Genomic DNA, 16,837 nt, shown 5'->3' with positions numbered 1-16,837 from the left:
CTGTTTGTGAGGATTCTTGGGTAAGTGGTAATGGAGATTAGTGGTGTTTGAGCCTGTCATTGGTAGCGGTCTGCCGCATTATTTGAACAGTATGGTTTTCTGGTCTGTGTCAGACTTTTCATTCCTAAACCACATCAATCCAACAGAAGTAGCCCCTGTTTTAACTACGAGCTCCTCATTCTGTGTTGGCTGGTTGGAGTCCTTCTCCTGATCAGAACTACCCCGTTCTTCTTCACTCTCCTCCATGTTTGTTAGTGCTGCCTTCATGCTAATTTCCATCCTGCATCCTGCAGTTTATGTTTGTAATTGTCATTTGCTGTGCTGGATTACAGTTTCATCCATTAGTGAAGTGGCTGTTACATTTCTTGACCACAGCTGAATTTTTGCTACAGTGTTTTTCCCTTTGTTTGTTGTCAATAAAGGGTTGACATCACTGAGAGCAGGCTCTCATTTAGCACTGCTTGTCACAATATTACCATAAAGAGTGTTATTTATGACACAACGAGATAAACAATAGAGCATAATATGAAATTATAGACACTTCTCGATGTACAGCTTCATATCGCACAGCACAGCACACACAAAGAAAACATTGCTTGTATAAAATCATGAAAATATACTTATTATGTCACCATGTCATAGTTTTATGTAAAATGTGTTGGGTAATTGATGCATGACAGATTATCGCCAAAAGCCGAGCAGGACAAACGGACTCTTTAATGTAGTATTGCATTACGACATGGTTGGATACATAAAGCTGAAGTCACCTACACTTACACTTAAATCTATGTTGTTTACTGTGGTTGCACAGAAATTGTAATGCAGTGCAGCAGCCCACTAATTGCATGAAATATGTTATCTTACAGGCTTGTGCTGTCTGCCTTTCATAAACAAAGGCTGACAGATCATGCCCTCAACCAGTGACCCTGCTGTGAGCATATGCACTAATGCAAGGTCACACTGGAGACTGGCCACATGAGGAGAAAACAGCAATCCAATTTGCCTTGCAAGCCCAACACAGACACAAACTACTGATGTAGTCATCATGCCCTACAATAAAATGTCAGTGTGTTAAACGGGGGCCTTTTTTCATTAGCAGCTCTAATAAATGATGCTTCTATAAAACAGAGGAAACCCTTTTTATGTCGGCGAGAGGAGAAAATGATAAAGGGATATCACTGCCAAAAAAATCTGCTGTACGCTCAATGTCAAGGAGGCTCCGCTGGCCCCCACAGAGCTCAGCTGTGTGCAAAAGCATAGCGGCTCCTGATTTTCATAATGGCAGGAGGCCATCTTTAAATCAGAGATCTACATACAATATTGGCCATAAACCACAATCCCTGATAACACATCTAATTACATCTGCCTCAAAACATACCATGCTCCACATACTAATAAAATTGAGTTAAATAATAAAGAAGACAACTTGAAACAAGGAAGTCATATCTAGCTCTTAATTGGTTGATTATGAGGGTGGACGGAGGGTGAGTGCTGATGGGAGCGTGCTACGAGGGGGTGATGGCGTTTATGGGAAAAGGAGGCAGACAGACAGGCAGGCAGACAGACAGACAGGCAAACAGACGAACAGACCTATAGCCTGACGCCGTTCCCCCTCATCCTCTGCTTGCCCTTTGTCATGCACCCTCCTCACCTCCAGAGCTGTCACTGGCTTGTCAGAACCAATCACAGGATGCCATGCTGTCTGCCAGCCATGTACCAGTTTGGACAGGATGACATCAAATTTCTGGTGCTACGTGTCAAGGACCATATGAAAACAGATGTCCTCATTACTGGGTCGCCCGTGCCTTAGAAATACTACATATTCACCTTTTATTCCACAGATCAGGGGATTAAGAAACATTACAAGGTTGATTTTCAGTTTAACTGTATTTTTGATGTTGATGAGCAGTGTCTGAAAATATCTAAAAATAATGATCTACCGTTTATCACAAAACATGAATATTTTACACTAATAAGTGCAAAAAAAATCACACAATTCAAAAACCTGGGAAAAATAGTGAAGTAAAACCCAGTGAAAGCCTGATCACAGTGTGATAAAACAGTGACATGTCCAAGCCTGGTGTTATGCATGTATGAAGCCCTCTGAGATCCAGCATGACAAAAGTAACTTTATTGAATGGGACAGATCGCTGCTTGTCTGACTGACTTAATCTGTTTGATTGAGCAACGGGACGCCTTCGGCTTCACAAGTCCTTCAAAGGCCGCAGATTCTGCAAGTGTGAAAAAAGAGGGTGGAAAAAAGGAAAAGAGAAAAATCCCCCCTCCCCACACCCCTCTTTCTGCCATGCACAGGCACATGCACACACTCACACACCAGCTTTTGGAGGGTTTATTTATTAGCTTTAAACATCTTATTCATTGCCCTACCACCCAAGCTCTTTCAGGTCATCAGCCTCTGACAAAGACTGCGAGCCTGGAAAATCTGTCAACTGTCAGTGTCATTGATTAGGAGCAGAACTCTGGGCAGATGATGAGGCTTCATTGAAGCCAACTGCTGAAGAGTAATAAAGGGCAGAGTTTGAAGAGTTTGTCCCCGACAATAACACTGCTGCCGCAATTTTCCCCTAGACTGAAAAAGCATGCCGCATTACAGAGCCATACATTCATTCGCTCATGCTTCATGATCTTATTATGGGGATCTAACTTTCCACTCCACCCCCTTTTTTTCACCACGCCGCCCCAACACAAAGCAGACCACAGCTATCATTGTGCTTGATCTGAATTTTATTTAGAGCTCCATATGCTTCTCCAGGCGACTCTCAAAGCCTGGTGTTGATGCTTGGCCTCCCTTGGCCCGTTAACCATTAAAAGAGGGGCCATTCTGTCACCACACTGCCTATTGTGGGCCTGCGAGGTTAACAGACAAAAGTGTGAGATCATGAATGAGTGCTTGGCAGTCTATTGGAGCTTTCCATCCACACAATTGAACTGAGAACCTGCACCTGATGCAATTCAAGCATCTATTTTGAAAGAGAGAAGGGGTTACTTTGTTTGCTGGAGTGGCCCCGTTATATAAAAGGGGTATGTTTTGATTTTCAAGCGACTGATTTTCAGTGTCGTTGCAAAGGGCAGAGACCCATCACAGTGGTGATATGGGGACGTCGATACCTAAGAAGACCTCCTGGCCGCTACGAGCACCCACACATGCAGTAAGCTACACATGAGACCGCAGACGAGCAGGATAAAACCCCAGAGATACTCCACACCTCAAAGCGAGTAGCAGGCTGCAGAATTACCCCTCTACTGTCTTTGGGGGCTTCCTCTGGACATGCATTTCCCCCCACACGTTCTCCCCTCGAAGTAGCCAAAGCTGTGTCTCTCAGTCTCCAGGTCCCCCCTTAGTGACAATTTGTCCACATCAGAGAGCCGTCATCCCTAACGAGATCTGACTCGTGACACACAGATGGGGAGGGGCCGGGCATGGGCAGTGCTAGCGCTGGGTGCCTGCCTGGCCCGGGGCTACAGGAAAACGCCATGCTCAGACTGCCGTGTGAGAGAACACAACTGCTTTCTGCTAAGCTCTGCTTTACCACCATAAGCTCTACCAGCCCACAGCCTCCATCACTGGGCCATTACAAGGGATTGGGACGCAATAAGAACAATAACAGGCACGTTGTTAATTATATTTGCATACACACGAGCGACTGAAACGTAACATACAGCTTAAAAGTGAAGGAATTTCAACACATAGGGCTTCCCTTACAATCATATCAGCATAGTGTTTGCCAAAATGTTACATCTAAAGCCCAGAAAACCATAAGCACTGAGCTGTTTGCCATCCAACCAAAAACTTCCTGACTATCTTATCATCTTACTTACCATCTGCTGTTACTGATCTCACCGAGTTCTACAAATAATAATAAACTGCAAAGTATAAAGCACGCCACTTCATTAAACCTCTCACAGCAAGAAACGACACTTTCAGACAGACACAATAAGTCTGTGACTAAACAGCAAATCATGTGAAATAAGCTTTGCATTGTGGCACAAAGAACCGACCCTTTCAGCTCCTCTTCCATTCAGCTGGAAAACCACGCTGAAGAAAGAGCTGGCCAAAACTTTCTTTGGAGCCTTCAGGCAACTTCTGTCATTAACTCACGAGTTTCACAAGTCTGGTGGAATATCATTAATTTCTTTAAAAAAAAAAGAAAAAAAAAACGCAAGCTCAATGCATGTGACTGATGCTTCTACACAAAACCTTTATGATAATGGTATTATGGTATTGCTGACATATGTTGGTGTAGTGTCAGGTGATATAGGACACGCACTCTGCATATCCTCTACTCCCCCCAAACACACACACACACACACACGTACAGTTGACCCTGTATCCTAAAAAAATCACAGCCTCTCTGTTCCGGTCAAGTGCATCAGCCAGGCAATTAGGTCACGTTGGCCAGTGTGACCCACACAGTTAATTCCTATAAGGGCACAGGGGGTAAAATTGTCTAAGAGAATCACTGTAATAAATAAGACAAGAGATAAATAAAGTGGAGTGAGCAGGAGTACACGGTGCATGATAAGAAATAATCCACCAATATGCTGCGCTTACCCAGTGCTGGCCTTTAATTTGGAAATACAAAAAGCGTACTGTGGGAAGGAAATTTTGTTTAAATAGGCAATAAACCTCAAGGCCGCTTTAAAAACTGGCCCATACAACAACCATCCCCTTTAAAGACCTTCAGCACTACTTTGCCACAACTTTCTTATCACAGAAACTCAAGGCATCATTGCCACGAAACCTAAATAAATCAACATTTTTCCACTCCTTTGTTTGCTCTCGTTCTTTTTTCCTCATGCTTCCACTCTCCTCAGCCCTGCTGGCTGCTCTCACCTTTCTCTCCTGGCCCTCTGGCCCTCATCCTTGGCTCTGGCTCCTGACAACCTCACCCACTGAGCTACAGATTGGCCGGCACACAATGCCCCAGATCCTCATTCACCAACACAATGCACTCACCAGCCATACACCTTCCCTTCTCTTTAACTCTCTCACCACATGCCTTCTGTCCATCCCCTCATTTTCTTCCCCTCTCATTCATTCTCTTCGTTCATTTCATTTTCTCAAGCTCTCTCCAAGTCTATCTCTCGCCTCTCTGACTCGGCCTTTCTGGCAACTTGGTGGTGACTGGTGGGCCGACAACAGAAACCATCTCCCGCCTTATTCCAGTGCAGGGCAGCATGAGCGGGACGAGCCAGAGCTCACAAAGCCACTGCAGAGCAAAACAAAGGTTGTGTGCTCCATCATTCAAACCGGGGCCACTCCGACAGCTGCCTCCGCCACGCTCACACTGACAAACGGCCAGAAAAACAGATGGTTTGTGCATTCATGACCAGTTTAGTGGAAGCCCAGGAGTCACCCCCATTCAAGGGGAGGGTTTTTGTCGGCTATTCCATAATAAAGCTTTTCAGTCTGGTAGAAAATTAGAAATGCATTTTAAAATTGTCACTTAATTATTGAGGTCATCCCGGCCCCGTGGAGGAGAGAGGAAAGAGCCGAGGCTCTGGCTTTGTGACACATGACTGATCTGAAAAGATGGGCTGCCTCATTTCACTTTTTAAATGCTGCCAACACATTAACATACATTTGTCAGTTTGCTTCTGAAAAGCAGATGCATTGAATTTTGGAAGCCAACCATCCTCCAAGGAGAGAAAGTTCATCATCTCAACATCTGATCAATATTGGCATCGCAATTGTAAACCTCACTGACAACGAATCAAATAAAGATACAGTGTATCGACATACTTCCCTGATAAAATTAATAACAACCCAATTATGAGGTGTATTACAAACACACATCCTGGAATGCATGTCTGCATGCATCTGCACATCATGTCAATCAAAGTGCCACACACATACAGGCACATCTGCACTATAATTGATAGCAGATGAGTGTGTCCAACCCTCTAAATCTTTTATCACCTCTGCTCTCTCAGCCCCATATGGTTAAACTGTGGCCCAGGGAAAAGTGGCACTCATCTCTTCCGCCCATGGCATCACTGTCCTCGGCACGTAAAGCTCTGTTTCGAAGCCCTGGAGCCTTTTGTTTAAAGTTATAAAATCTATGGACTGACAGCTGCTGTTGATGTACATTTCAGGCCCAACAGGGGAGGGCCTGTCACAGTCAGACAGGACAAATCAAAAGGCAGGTAGTTTTCATTTTAACCACTTTATTCTTTGTTTAAATAAGCAAGAAGTAAAGCAAATAAGGCATATTCAGGTATATGAGACTAAGTCAACCACAATAATGGTGTATGTCATATCATTAAAAAGAGCTTAGCGGTTGCTTTGAAGCAGTGAGGCATGAACCATACTGGGCTTCTGAGCATCATCATCAAGCTCTTGGCAACACACCCCAAAAAGTCATTTCCAATTGTAAGAGAAAGCATTCACTGTGTTGCACTATATCATACACAATAATGTTCACACAGATTAGCTGGAGTGCCAGCCAAAGTGACACTGACTAAACTTAGTTTGTTTGTTCCCCCATATTAAATTAGTTGCACATCTTCCAGCGCCCAGAGACAGGGCCTAACAATGCAGGGAGAACGGCTGAGCAGATATGAATTAAAGATAACGCCAAGCCACCGCACGTCTGTCTCTGCTCGGAAACCATCTGGACGTTCAATATTACATCCTTGTCTACACTTCTCATGCTGATCAGGATCAAAGTTTTTTGACAGGTCTTCGTGATGCATCACACCCAGATGTGGTTGCTGGCTGAACGCATTTGCTGAGGTCTCACTCTCGTTCAGAGCAGTCATGCGATGGCCTCAAAAAGTTGTCTCTAAGAGAAGTCACAGCCGGAGCAGAGATAAAAGCCACTTAGCTCTCACCTTTAATGTGACCGAGACATCAAGCTCTAATTTAATCAGAGGTAAAATTTGCTTTGCTACAGGGACTCTAAGTCTAACCTTGAGGTGACATTTTAAAGAAAAGAAGGAATTGTCATCAATCTATTTCAATATATTTGTGAACTGGAACAACTAGGCTGCTACACAACTTGACTTTTAGTCATACTGAAACATTAATAAAGCAATAAATGAGTATTCCTGATTTTGCCGTGTAGTTTTTTGCCACATACATTTCATATAAAGACCGCAAGCATATCTTAACTATTATGTGATCTAACACGTTGTGATCCTATTAATAATCATGTAGGCTCAGCGTCATTGTGCTGGACTGGTAAAGTCAAATTAACATAATCACTGTCATCATTAGCATAATTTCTGTGCTAGTTTGTCTGTGTTACTTATTGTAATGTATAGCACAATAGAGACACCCAACAGCATGTTACACACTGCAGATAATAGCAGACCACACATTCTTATTGACCTGTGAGACCCACACGGCTCACAGAATATAAACAAGGATGCACACGACACCTTCGCAGACACACACACACAGCATGAAGCTGATTGTATCCTGACAGCTTCTGCTTTGTTTCCACTTAAGCACTGCCCTCCTCTGACTGTCCAAGGAAGTGCATACAGTCAGTATGGCACCACAATGACTCCTCATCACTGCTCCAAGTTATTACATCTCCCCAAAGCAAAGAGGACTTCAAGATTGGTGTTATTACTTGTGGTGAGTGCACAGTCGGTGGATGAGAGACCCCTCCCCATCCCGCTCCAGCCCCCTATCCAGTGCCATTTGTTGTTGGACTGCACCCCTTTGGCAGCAGATAGGAATCACTTCCTCGGAACATGATGTGGGAGGTGTTCAAAGATAGACGCTGACAGAAATCTGCTGCCGTTGCCAAAAGCGCCGGCATTTCTACGACACAAGCAGTGACTCTGAGACGGATGTGACTTGATCAAATAAATGTGACAAATGTGTGAATTTGGACAAAAAATAGCAATCGGATTGAATAAATACAAGCTAGAGGTGGGTATAAACAACTTGGAAAATAAGTCACAGTATGTTGCTATGTTACAAACAAAATTATCTTTCCACAGTAAAAATACATTTTCATTGCCAGCATAGCCTTTTGGTTAGATTCTTACTCGTGTTGTTATAATTCTAAGCTCAACCAGCTGGTAACTAGATAATAGTCAAAAATTATTTTCTAGCCAAGAAGAAAGATACATCTTCCATCTTTTTAGAGGACTGTACAAACTGCTCCTGTGAGATTCCAACCACAAACAACGACAGCATCTAAGCAGAAAGTAATTAAACCCCCAGTGGACTCTGATCAGCATTCATGAATGGCAGCAGCTCCGAGTATGATATACAGTACAGGCCCTGTCAAGGTGATTTCTCACTGCTCACCAGCTCCTCTAACAGCTCGCACCATGGCCATCACACACACACACACACACACACACACACACACACACACACACACACACACACACACACACACACACACACACACACACACACACACACACACACACACACACACACACACACACACACACACACACACACACACACACACACACACACACACACACACACACACACACACACACACACACACACACAGCTGCCGTGTGCTGGTCCCTCCCAAATTAATACCCACAAGTGAAACCATGACCTGCAGAAGGCAGCCCCGACCTGCCGTCCCAGAGCTTCTCGGTGGATCCACCCCCCCGAGCGCGTGGCTCTGTCTGTCTCCCCCTCCCCTCTGCCCCCCTCAAGACTGAACAAGGACAAGAGCTTGCACGGGATGAATAAGATAATCACTGGCACAATATGCTAAAGTGTCAGTTTGTGTGTGAAAACATCTGCGTTTTGTTTGCTTTAGTAAAAAAAGAAAAAAAAAAAACCACATTGTTCCACTGAGCTGATATACGTTTTATGATAAAAGTAAAAAATAAATCAGCAGGTGTGAAAATAGAAACTGACTGTCAAGTCAAAGCTACACCTTCACAGTAATTTTTTCACACCATCATCCTCCACATCCTCTTTGTTTTCCACTGCACACTTTTGCTGATTAAAAAGAAGCTGATGTCTTCGCGGTGAGGGATTGGACGGCGGCTGGACCTCAGAGCAAAGCAGGAAGTGAAGAGACTCAAGGCCAAAGAGACAATAATGGACCTTGTCTGTACAGTCACCAAATGGCTACTGCTTGGTTAGCTGTAAGCTCCATTTTGGGACCTTTGGTTCCCATATTTAATTAAAAATCCATTATCACCTCTCAGCATAGTGAGCAGCACTTCAGCCCATACCATCCAGATCTGCACTCTTAATTGGTCTTAAATGGCTAAATTGCTTTTCATTCAATCCATCTTCCAGTTTTCTAAAAAGGGAAAAGTTAAGAAAGAATTGGAAATCATGTAGTCTTGTTAAAAATGCCCCCCCCCCCCCCCCCCCCCCCACACACACACACACACACACCACCATCTGCAATGTGTACTCTAAACAGTCATCAGTGTTACAACAAAATGATTCTCAAGCATTAGTGTGTATGCACCCACAAACACACGCACTTCACCAGACCTTGTGGCAGACCTTGCAGGAAAACTGTTGTTTAGGTGGTGCATTAATATTCAAAAGGTGATGCTGCCAAAGCACCTTGAGCAGATGCACACTGGCACACGTTGATGGCCTGAGTGAGGAGCTGCAGAGGAAACGGTACGAGAGAGAGAGAGGGGTTCACACAAAAGGAAAAAAGGAAGAGGAGATAAAATTAAGAGACTGAGGTAAGAAGGAAGACGAGAAGTACAGGTTAGGAACGAATAAAAGAGAATAAAAAGAGAAGAGAGGAAGATGAGCTCTCCTTCACATCCCAGCGCTGCTCTCCTTCATTGTTACCTCGTCGAGTGCGGCCAGGCCCCAGCTCCCCTGGCAGAAACTAAGTGGCTTGCTGGCATATGGTGTAACCTCCATTTGAGTGCTAAAAGCTGGATATTGTTTTTGTGGAGCAGATGTTGGCGGGCATGGCAAAAGGCACAGCTGACTGGGTTGCACAGCTGGGAACACTGTCTGTGACCCACATACAGGGGGAGCAATAGTCAACTGAGAGCCACAACCTTAATGGAGAATGGAGAGAAACGGCATTAAGTTTGTCCCTCTATTGTCCTTACATGCATCCAGTAGAAAAAGAAGTCTGTTGAGCTTGTGTTCTACCATTTCCACTGTTACAATTATTCACTGATAGCAGGAAATTTTCCACATGGCTTTACAACCGCTGCAGTTAGCAGCAAGAGGTAGCCTAAAATGTGTCAGAAAGAATCCTCGGTCAGGACACACCATCGTGAAATTAAGCATAATCAGACTCACGGATTGATGAGGCTTTATTTCTACGACTGTTTTAATTTGGGGAGTTTTATTCGGGCTAATCACAGTAGGATGGAAAACAACCTCAGCGCTCGGCGAGCCTCTGAAAAACACAGAACCATCATGTTTTAAATTGGAATTAAATGAGCTTTCATGCCTAGATTTGAGCTAATGAAAACGAAACGAGGACACTTAAGAGTCCTGACCGATTTCCCAAACCCAGAAGTGTCCCGATGCCAAAAGTGGACAAATGAAGATTATGCTGAGATTATAATAAGGATGCCAAAGCCATTATCCAGTCTACTTTGACAAATGTTGTGCCTTTCTGCGAGCAGATGGGACCTAGAGTTTGGGTGGGGAAACAGGCAGAGTATCCTTCACCCAGTTGGCTAGAAAAGACTAGGATAAACGGCAAGCAGGGACACTGTCAAGACTACCCAATATTGCATGTAATTATTGTCTGAGTGCTTATCGCCATCAAATACATTAATTTTGCTGTGCTTACCAAAAACTGACCTGTTGACATGAAAAATAACATATAATTCAGGGCTATTTCTATTTAATCCAACCTCTCTGTTTTCAGGTCTGTTCAAAGTGCTTGTATTTTTTTTATGTGTACATTAAAAAAGACAGTTGCCAATGTTAGCAGGACCTCGACTGTCTCTCTACTCATCTGTCAATCAGCGCCAGCCGTCGGCCTCAGATTGGGCAGAGCACTTTGGCTTCGGCTACTTAATTATGAGAGTGTTAAATGCCGTATGTTGTGGTCTGGGACAAAACAAACTGACCAGAGGCTGCAATAAAGGCTGTTTCCCCTTGTGAAAAGGATTAGAATGGCCTGTCACTCAGCGGGGTCGTGCAGAGCAGAGGCACTACTTAAAAAGTCATTTAGAGAATTAAGATGTCCCCAGTTGGGCCTGCGATCAGGAAGAAAAAAAAATGCACATGCTAAATAAAACACCAAATAAATACTCAGCACAGCCTTGAGGCGACCACTGTTGGCCACTGTTTTGTTTTGAAGATGTGAACGTGGAAGGCCTGGGCGTGCTGAACGCCGATCTCTCATGGAGGAGGTCTCATTAATTAACGAGTGGTCTTCTTGACTGCACACTGATTAAATCCACCCCTCAGAGGGAAAGGTAAAATGTGGGCAGCACCTTCATGTGCACTTACTGGGAATCAGCCTTCCTGTGGCAAGGTTTAGCCAAATGCACCAAGAGGCTGCTGCTGACATTAGAAAAACACACATCTCCCCCACAAAGACAAATGCATATCTCAGTTTTTACAATGCAGATGTCCTGTTTGAAGCTCACCCCTGAACAGAGGGGAACTGAAAAATCACCTGCAGCAATGTGTGATTACAGACACAAGATGAAAACAAGCTTCTCATATAGTGGTCCAGGGACTCCGCTGTAATTACCACACAATTACCTTTGATTACTGCTGTATTTAGTTACTACTGCATATATTATTGTTCCACCAGGAGCTGCAAAGACAAAATGCTTGAAAAAGCTCCTCGAGCACCAGGAAAAACAACTCTAAAAATCACTATCATCACATTATTATCATAATGTTGCCCACTTTTTTTCTTTTTTAACATTACACCCTTTCAAGCTCTACCTTTCATAGCGAAACAATCCATAATTCATAAGTTGAATGGATCAGGTGAGGGAGGGTCCACGGTCAGGTCCACAGCTTAAGGGGTAGCGTGACTCAGGGCCTTTGAGGTTGCCTGACAACGTTTAGGTCAAGCAGCAACACTCAAAGGGTATACCGCTGTATCTGGCCACGACGCCGCATGATCTGAGCAGGTTAGAGAGATTATGTCCAGGTTACTGAGCGCCGCAGCTCTTCAGAGGCTGGGAGGACAGAGTGAAAGGCGCTGCTTTGACAGAAGTTATGAATACAGATCGGACCTCATAACTGACAGGCCTTACTGATGGACGCTCAGGGCCCCTGGGACTGAGCACAGGATTTGACAGGGGGATGTAGAAACCTGCAACTACAGAACGGCTGGACAGCAGACAGGTGAGCACCAGCTGGTGTGTGGGTGTATGTGTGCGCAGTATGTGTGCATGCAATAGAAAAATGTCAGAATTCCTCTGATGGTTATCATCAAAAAACATCAACCCGTTCTCATTCCCAGGTCGGGCCTTCTGCATCCCAAACAGACGCAGAAGGTACCCTTCAGCGTATGAAACACATGCCACAAAGTCTTTCTAACTCGTGGTTGACATTGTGAAACAGTCGCAGTTTGGTGAAGTTTAGGCTAACGTACATAAGTTAAGTCAAAATGGTCCTGAACCTTGGTCTCTTTGGTGCATTTTACCCATCCATCTACCTTTATCCCCTCTATACACAGACTTTTTGCTTGTACTTTATAGTACGTCACCTTGCTCTGAGCATGCAAACTGACATTTTTACATGCAGGATTTTAGCAATTGATCAATCATTATCATATTGTATCACATTAATTAATACTATCTTTTGCATCTTAACTAATGTTTTTTCTGCCTTACCTCCAACACTAACATACCATTTAAAGAGAAAATCATCAAAGCAGAGAAGATGCACAAAGGTCAGTTTATTGTGGTCTTAGCTGCATCAACCTGAGTACATCCGCATGTGACAATGCTCTCTGAATAAACAGTGACACCGCATATTGTTCTTTACATTTTTCCCGCTCATCACTTGATACTGCTACATATTGTATTTGAATGTGATCCAGAAGTTTCTCCGTAGAGTCAGCGTGTGTTGATGCACAGTGGCAATGTGCTGTGCTGAGAGTGACACGCCGATTCCTGAGCTTCTGTATGAGTCAGTCCCACCCTTCCATCTCGCGAGCAGGCCTCAGCCCTCACGCCTCATATCAGCCTGACTTTGATGGACACATGCTCCCTCTGTGCTTGGCAGGACGGTCTTTTGAAGAAACTCAACAAAAACGGCAACAGTGATTGGGTCGACACGCACACGGACGCCCCCCAGACCCTGACTCCCAAAATTCACAGACATGCACGTATATGGACAAACACATACCTTTATTTTGCCAATTGATGCGCTGGAGAGACACGCGCACTATGAAGTCTCATCACCTTTAAAGCAGTCAGTTTTCTGAGAGTCTTGGACAATCATGTGCTCTATGTTAAGTTGTTTCAGAGGATGCAACAACTGAACGGCCAAAAAAACACAAGTAATTTAACGGCAGGATTATATAAGGCAGTTAACCAATCATCCATATATCCAGAGCAGTTACTCTAATCTTGTTATTATCACTCAAATCAATGCAACCAACTAAATAACTGCATGGTTATTCAGTAACCATTAAATGATCGACAGACTATAAACGCTTGATATCATAAGACAGGACATTACTTGGATCGATGTGTGTGCTCGGGACATAAATGCCAGCACATCACCCACAGTGCTAAAACTCTTTATGCTCTTAATTCAGCCTGGCGGCACGTTTGACTGAAGCAAGGTCTACTCCTTTGCCCACAGACAAAGGGAGTCCTGCACTACGTCTGTGTCAGTCTGCTCATCCCATTATATCCACTCTGCTGCTCCCAGTCATCAGCTATGACGAGCCTTCACCTGAGTTGACAGGTGACTATCCTGAGGCAGCACAGCACCCAACAGGGGAGCCTTAACCTGCCAACTATCTGTCAGTCCCCCAAAACCAGCTCTGTCATGTCATCTCCTCCATGCCAATCACGGTGACACATCAAGTTTGTGTCAGGAAACAGTGTTGGAGATTACAATCTAATACAACATCGCCTTGAGCCAATGGGAAGAACCAGGCAATTATTATGAGACAGAGATGAGAATGTAAATGTTGGCAGGCCACAAGTAATTACAAATAGGATATTTTTTCCGAAAGCTTTCAACTTTTGGTGTAATTGCTTATGCAACGTGAAGGAGGGGAAAAGACTCAAGAGGGCACATTTCTTAAAAGATGTCAGAGTCTAGAACAAGGCCAAAAAGGATTTCATTAATAAACTATCATGTCAAGTTGTCCGTTAATCCCCTCAGTGAGAAAGGCGACATGGAGATAGTTGTCAGTCTAATTTTAGCAAAAAAAAAAAAAAAAAAAAAAAAAACTACACAAGGTCATTAAATGTGTTATATTAAATATAAAACCCCAGCAGAATTTCCAAGTTTTGGTTTGGGGCTTCATCAAGTCATGAACAATCTAATGTTTCTTACAGCCAAAAACAAACTATATCAATAGATAACATCTCACTCAAAGAGTCCTTAAAGCCAATTTTCTGGACTATGACTCGCAACACCCAAATAGTGCTGTCAAAGCAGGAAGCAAAAAGGCTCTAAAAACCCTCTGAACACTTCCTGTTCCACACCAATGAGAAAACAGATAAACTTAGCGACGAGCTGATGGACACAGTGGAGCCTTTAGCAGCTAAAGAACCAAATATTTCCCTCAGCAGTTGGTGGAGACCAGAAACAGAGCTAAAAAAGCGGTATCTGACTTACATTAATTGGATGGAGAGAAACACAACCCCAAATGAATGCCACTCTGCTCTGTGTGTGTAAATAGGTGTGAAATATGCATGCAACTGTCTTAACAAATTTGCATATCAAGCATAAAAAGGTCAGTTTTACAGACTGTTTCCTCTGCCTCAAGTTGCCAAAAAAAAAAAAAAACCACAAACAGTTATTGCATTGGTTTTAAGCGCTTAATGCTCCTAAATAAAACTTCTTGAAGGGAGATTACTTTGTTAACTGCTGTTTCTTAAGTCAATAATGATCTGCAGTCCTAGCTTTTGAGTCTTAAACATAGAAAAATGGACATTTCAACTGATGTTCATTTACAACTTGGTAAATTCCGTCTCCTAAGGATGATTGTGTGCTATGATGGAAATAAATGAGGGCACTGGGCAGAGTCAGTTGTATTTATATCCTCCATTGTTTTTTTGAAATACAAGTAAATTTCTCTGTTGCCCTTCCCTTCTGATTGGACTGAGATTCATCTGTGTAATGGTAAAGGTTGCCCTGACCTAGCCCTGTAATCGCACATTTTTGAATGTTAGGAGGGGGGAAGCAGCCTGTGCCATATGGCTAACGATCACAATAATAAATCAATTTCAGGCACCCCGTCATAATTTATCCGAGAAATTATGAATTTTTCCATTCAGTTGTTTGCAGTTTCTGTCGCGGCATTCCAGGACCTCATTTGAAAGGTGGCAACGAGGCAAGCAGGCAGAGTTTTAACCAACTGCTGGGATTTTACATGGGACTAATCATGAAGCGCTGATTGATTGAAGCTCTGTTATCGGTGGACGCGCATATGTAAATGAGTAACCTTTAGGAGGGCTCCGAGTGGCAGCAGTGGCAGATGGGCAGTAACCGTAATGGGGCGGAGGTTGGCTTGAATAAATATCCCATGGTCTGGAACTTACCTAGTCTGCAACCAACTAGGCTGCAGGACACCACAAAGGAAAGACTCCAGGAATCAAAGTCATGGAGAGTACAGCTTAGTAGGAGTCAATTAATTGATTAGTCAATCGACACAAAAACTCATTCCAGCTTCTGAATGTGACTGATTGATGGTTTTCTTACTGCTCTATCACCGTAAACTGAATATATTTTTGGGGTTTTGGGATGGGTGTTTTTCACTATTTCCTGACATCTCAAAGACAAAATTATTGAGAAATATTCAGCATATTAATTGATAAGGAAAAACGTGTTTGTTGTAGCTCAAAATGAGAGGTTCTTCTACTTTGTATGGTATTTAACTTTTATATTACACTGTATGTTAGTCGAAAATGAGAGAATATTTTGATGTTTGATCAACAAAACCAAAATTCAAAACATGGCTGCATTGACAATCACAACCTTGAGCTACAGCTCAAAGCCAACAGGTTCGTGCTGTTTTACACGTGGACATTGTCCGTGTTTAATTCTATTTAAATGTAACTATTAATTGGAATATACTTCGTCAAGGCCATAAACAAAGACTTTTGGAAGTCTCTATGGATGTGCCATTAACATCACTTCCAGACACTGAGCAGTTAAAGCCTGCAGCAGTGAGGCCCTTTAGTCTCTGCAACCAAACTACTGAGGACGCACAAAGACAAAGGCATCAGTGGAGTCTAACTGAAATCCATCAGAGAGAGTGACGAGGGAGAGGAGCAGAACGATTGATTTGGAGAGGAAAATCAACACAAACAGACAGAGAAGGTGATGCTGGAGACTAAAGTAAGGAAAGAACAGTTAGGTCGCCCTGATCCTGATCTGGCAAAGCGGCAGCACGCAGAGCAAATGAAAGAACAGACTCGGGCCCTACTGTGAGGCAGAGGTGGAAACGTCCATTTTCCCCTGCAGCCCTAAATTAACGTGACAGCCAGTAGCTTCTTGCTACAGCAAAAGTGAGTGATTAGTATTATCGTTTAAATTGTAATTTGGCAGTTAATTAAAGTGACCTTGGTTTCTATTGCTGCATCTGTAAACGGGCAACCAGAGTGCCGTTCTGTCTCTCAGCCGTATGTGAGGCCGCTGTCGCTAGGGCCCGTTACAGGATTAAGTCACCCCGGTGACAAAACCAAATTAAGCAGCTGTCACCGCCTACCTGCAGCT

The 16,837-nt window shown here is 43.5% G+C and overlaps 1 protein-coding gene across 1 annotated transcript in view; it reads right to left on the bottom strand.

The window, feature by feature from the left end:
* Nucleotides 1–16,837, bottom strand: part of tmprss7 (transmembrane serine protease 7) — a 154,136-nt gene that overhangs the window by 136,412 nt on the left and 887 nt on the right. The window lies entirely within an intron of this gene.

Source organism: Chaetodon trifascialis, chromosome 18 (assembly GCF_039877785.1).
Source record: "Chaetodon trifascialis isolate fChaTrf1 chromosome 18, fChaTrf1.hap1, whole genome shotgun sequence".
Lineage (NCBI taxonomy): Eukaryota > Metazoa > Chordata > Actinopteri > Chaetodontiformes > Chaetodontidae > Chaetodon > Chaetodon trifascialis.
This window is presented reverse-complemented; position numbering and strand designations above follow the sequence as displayed.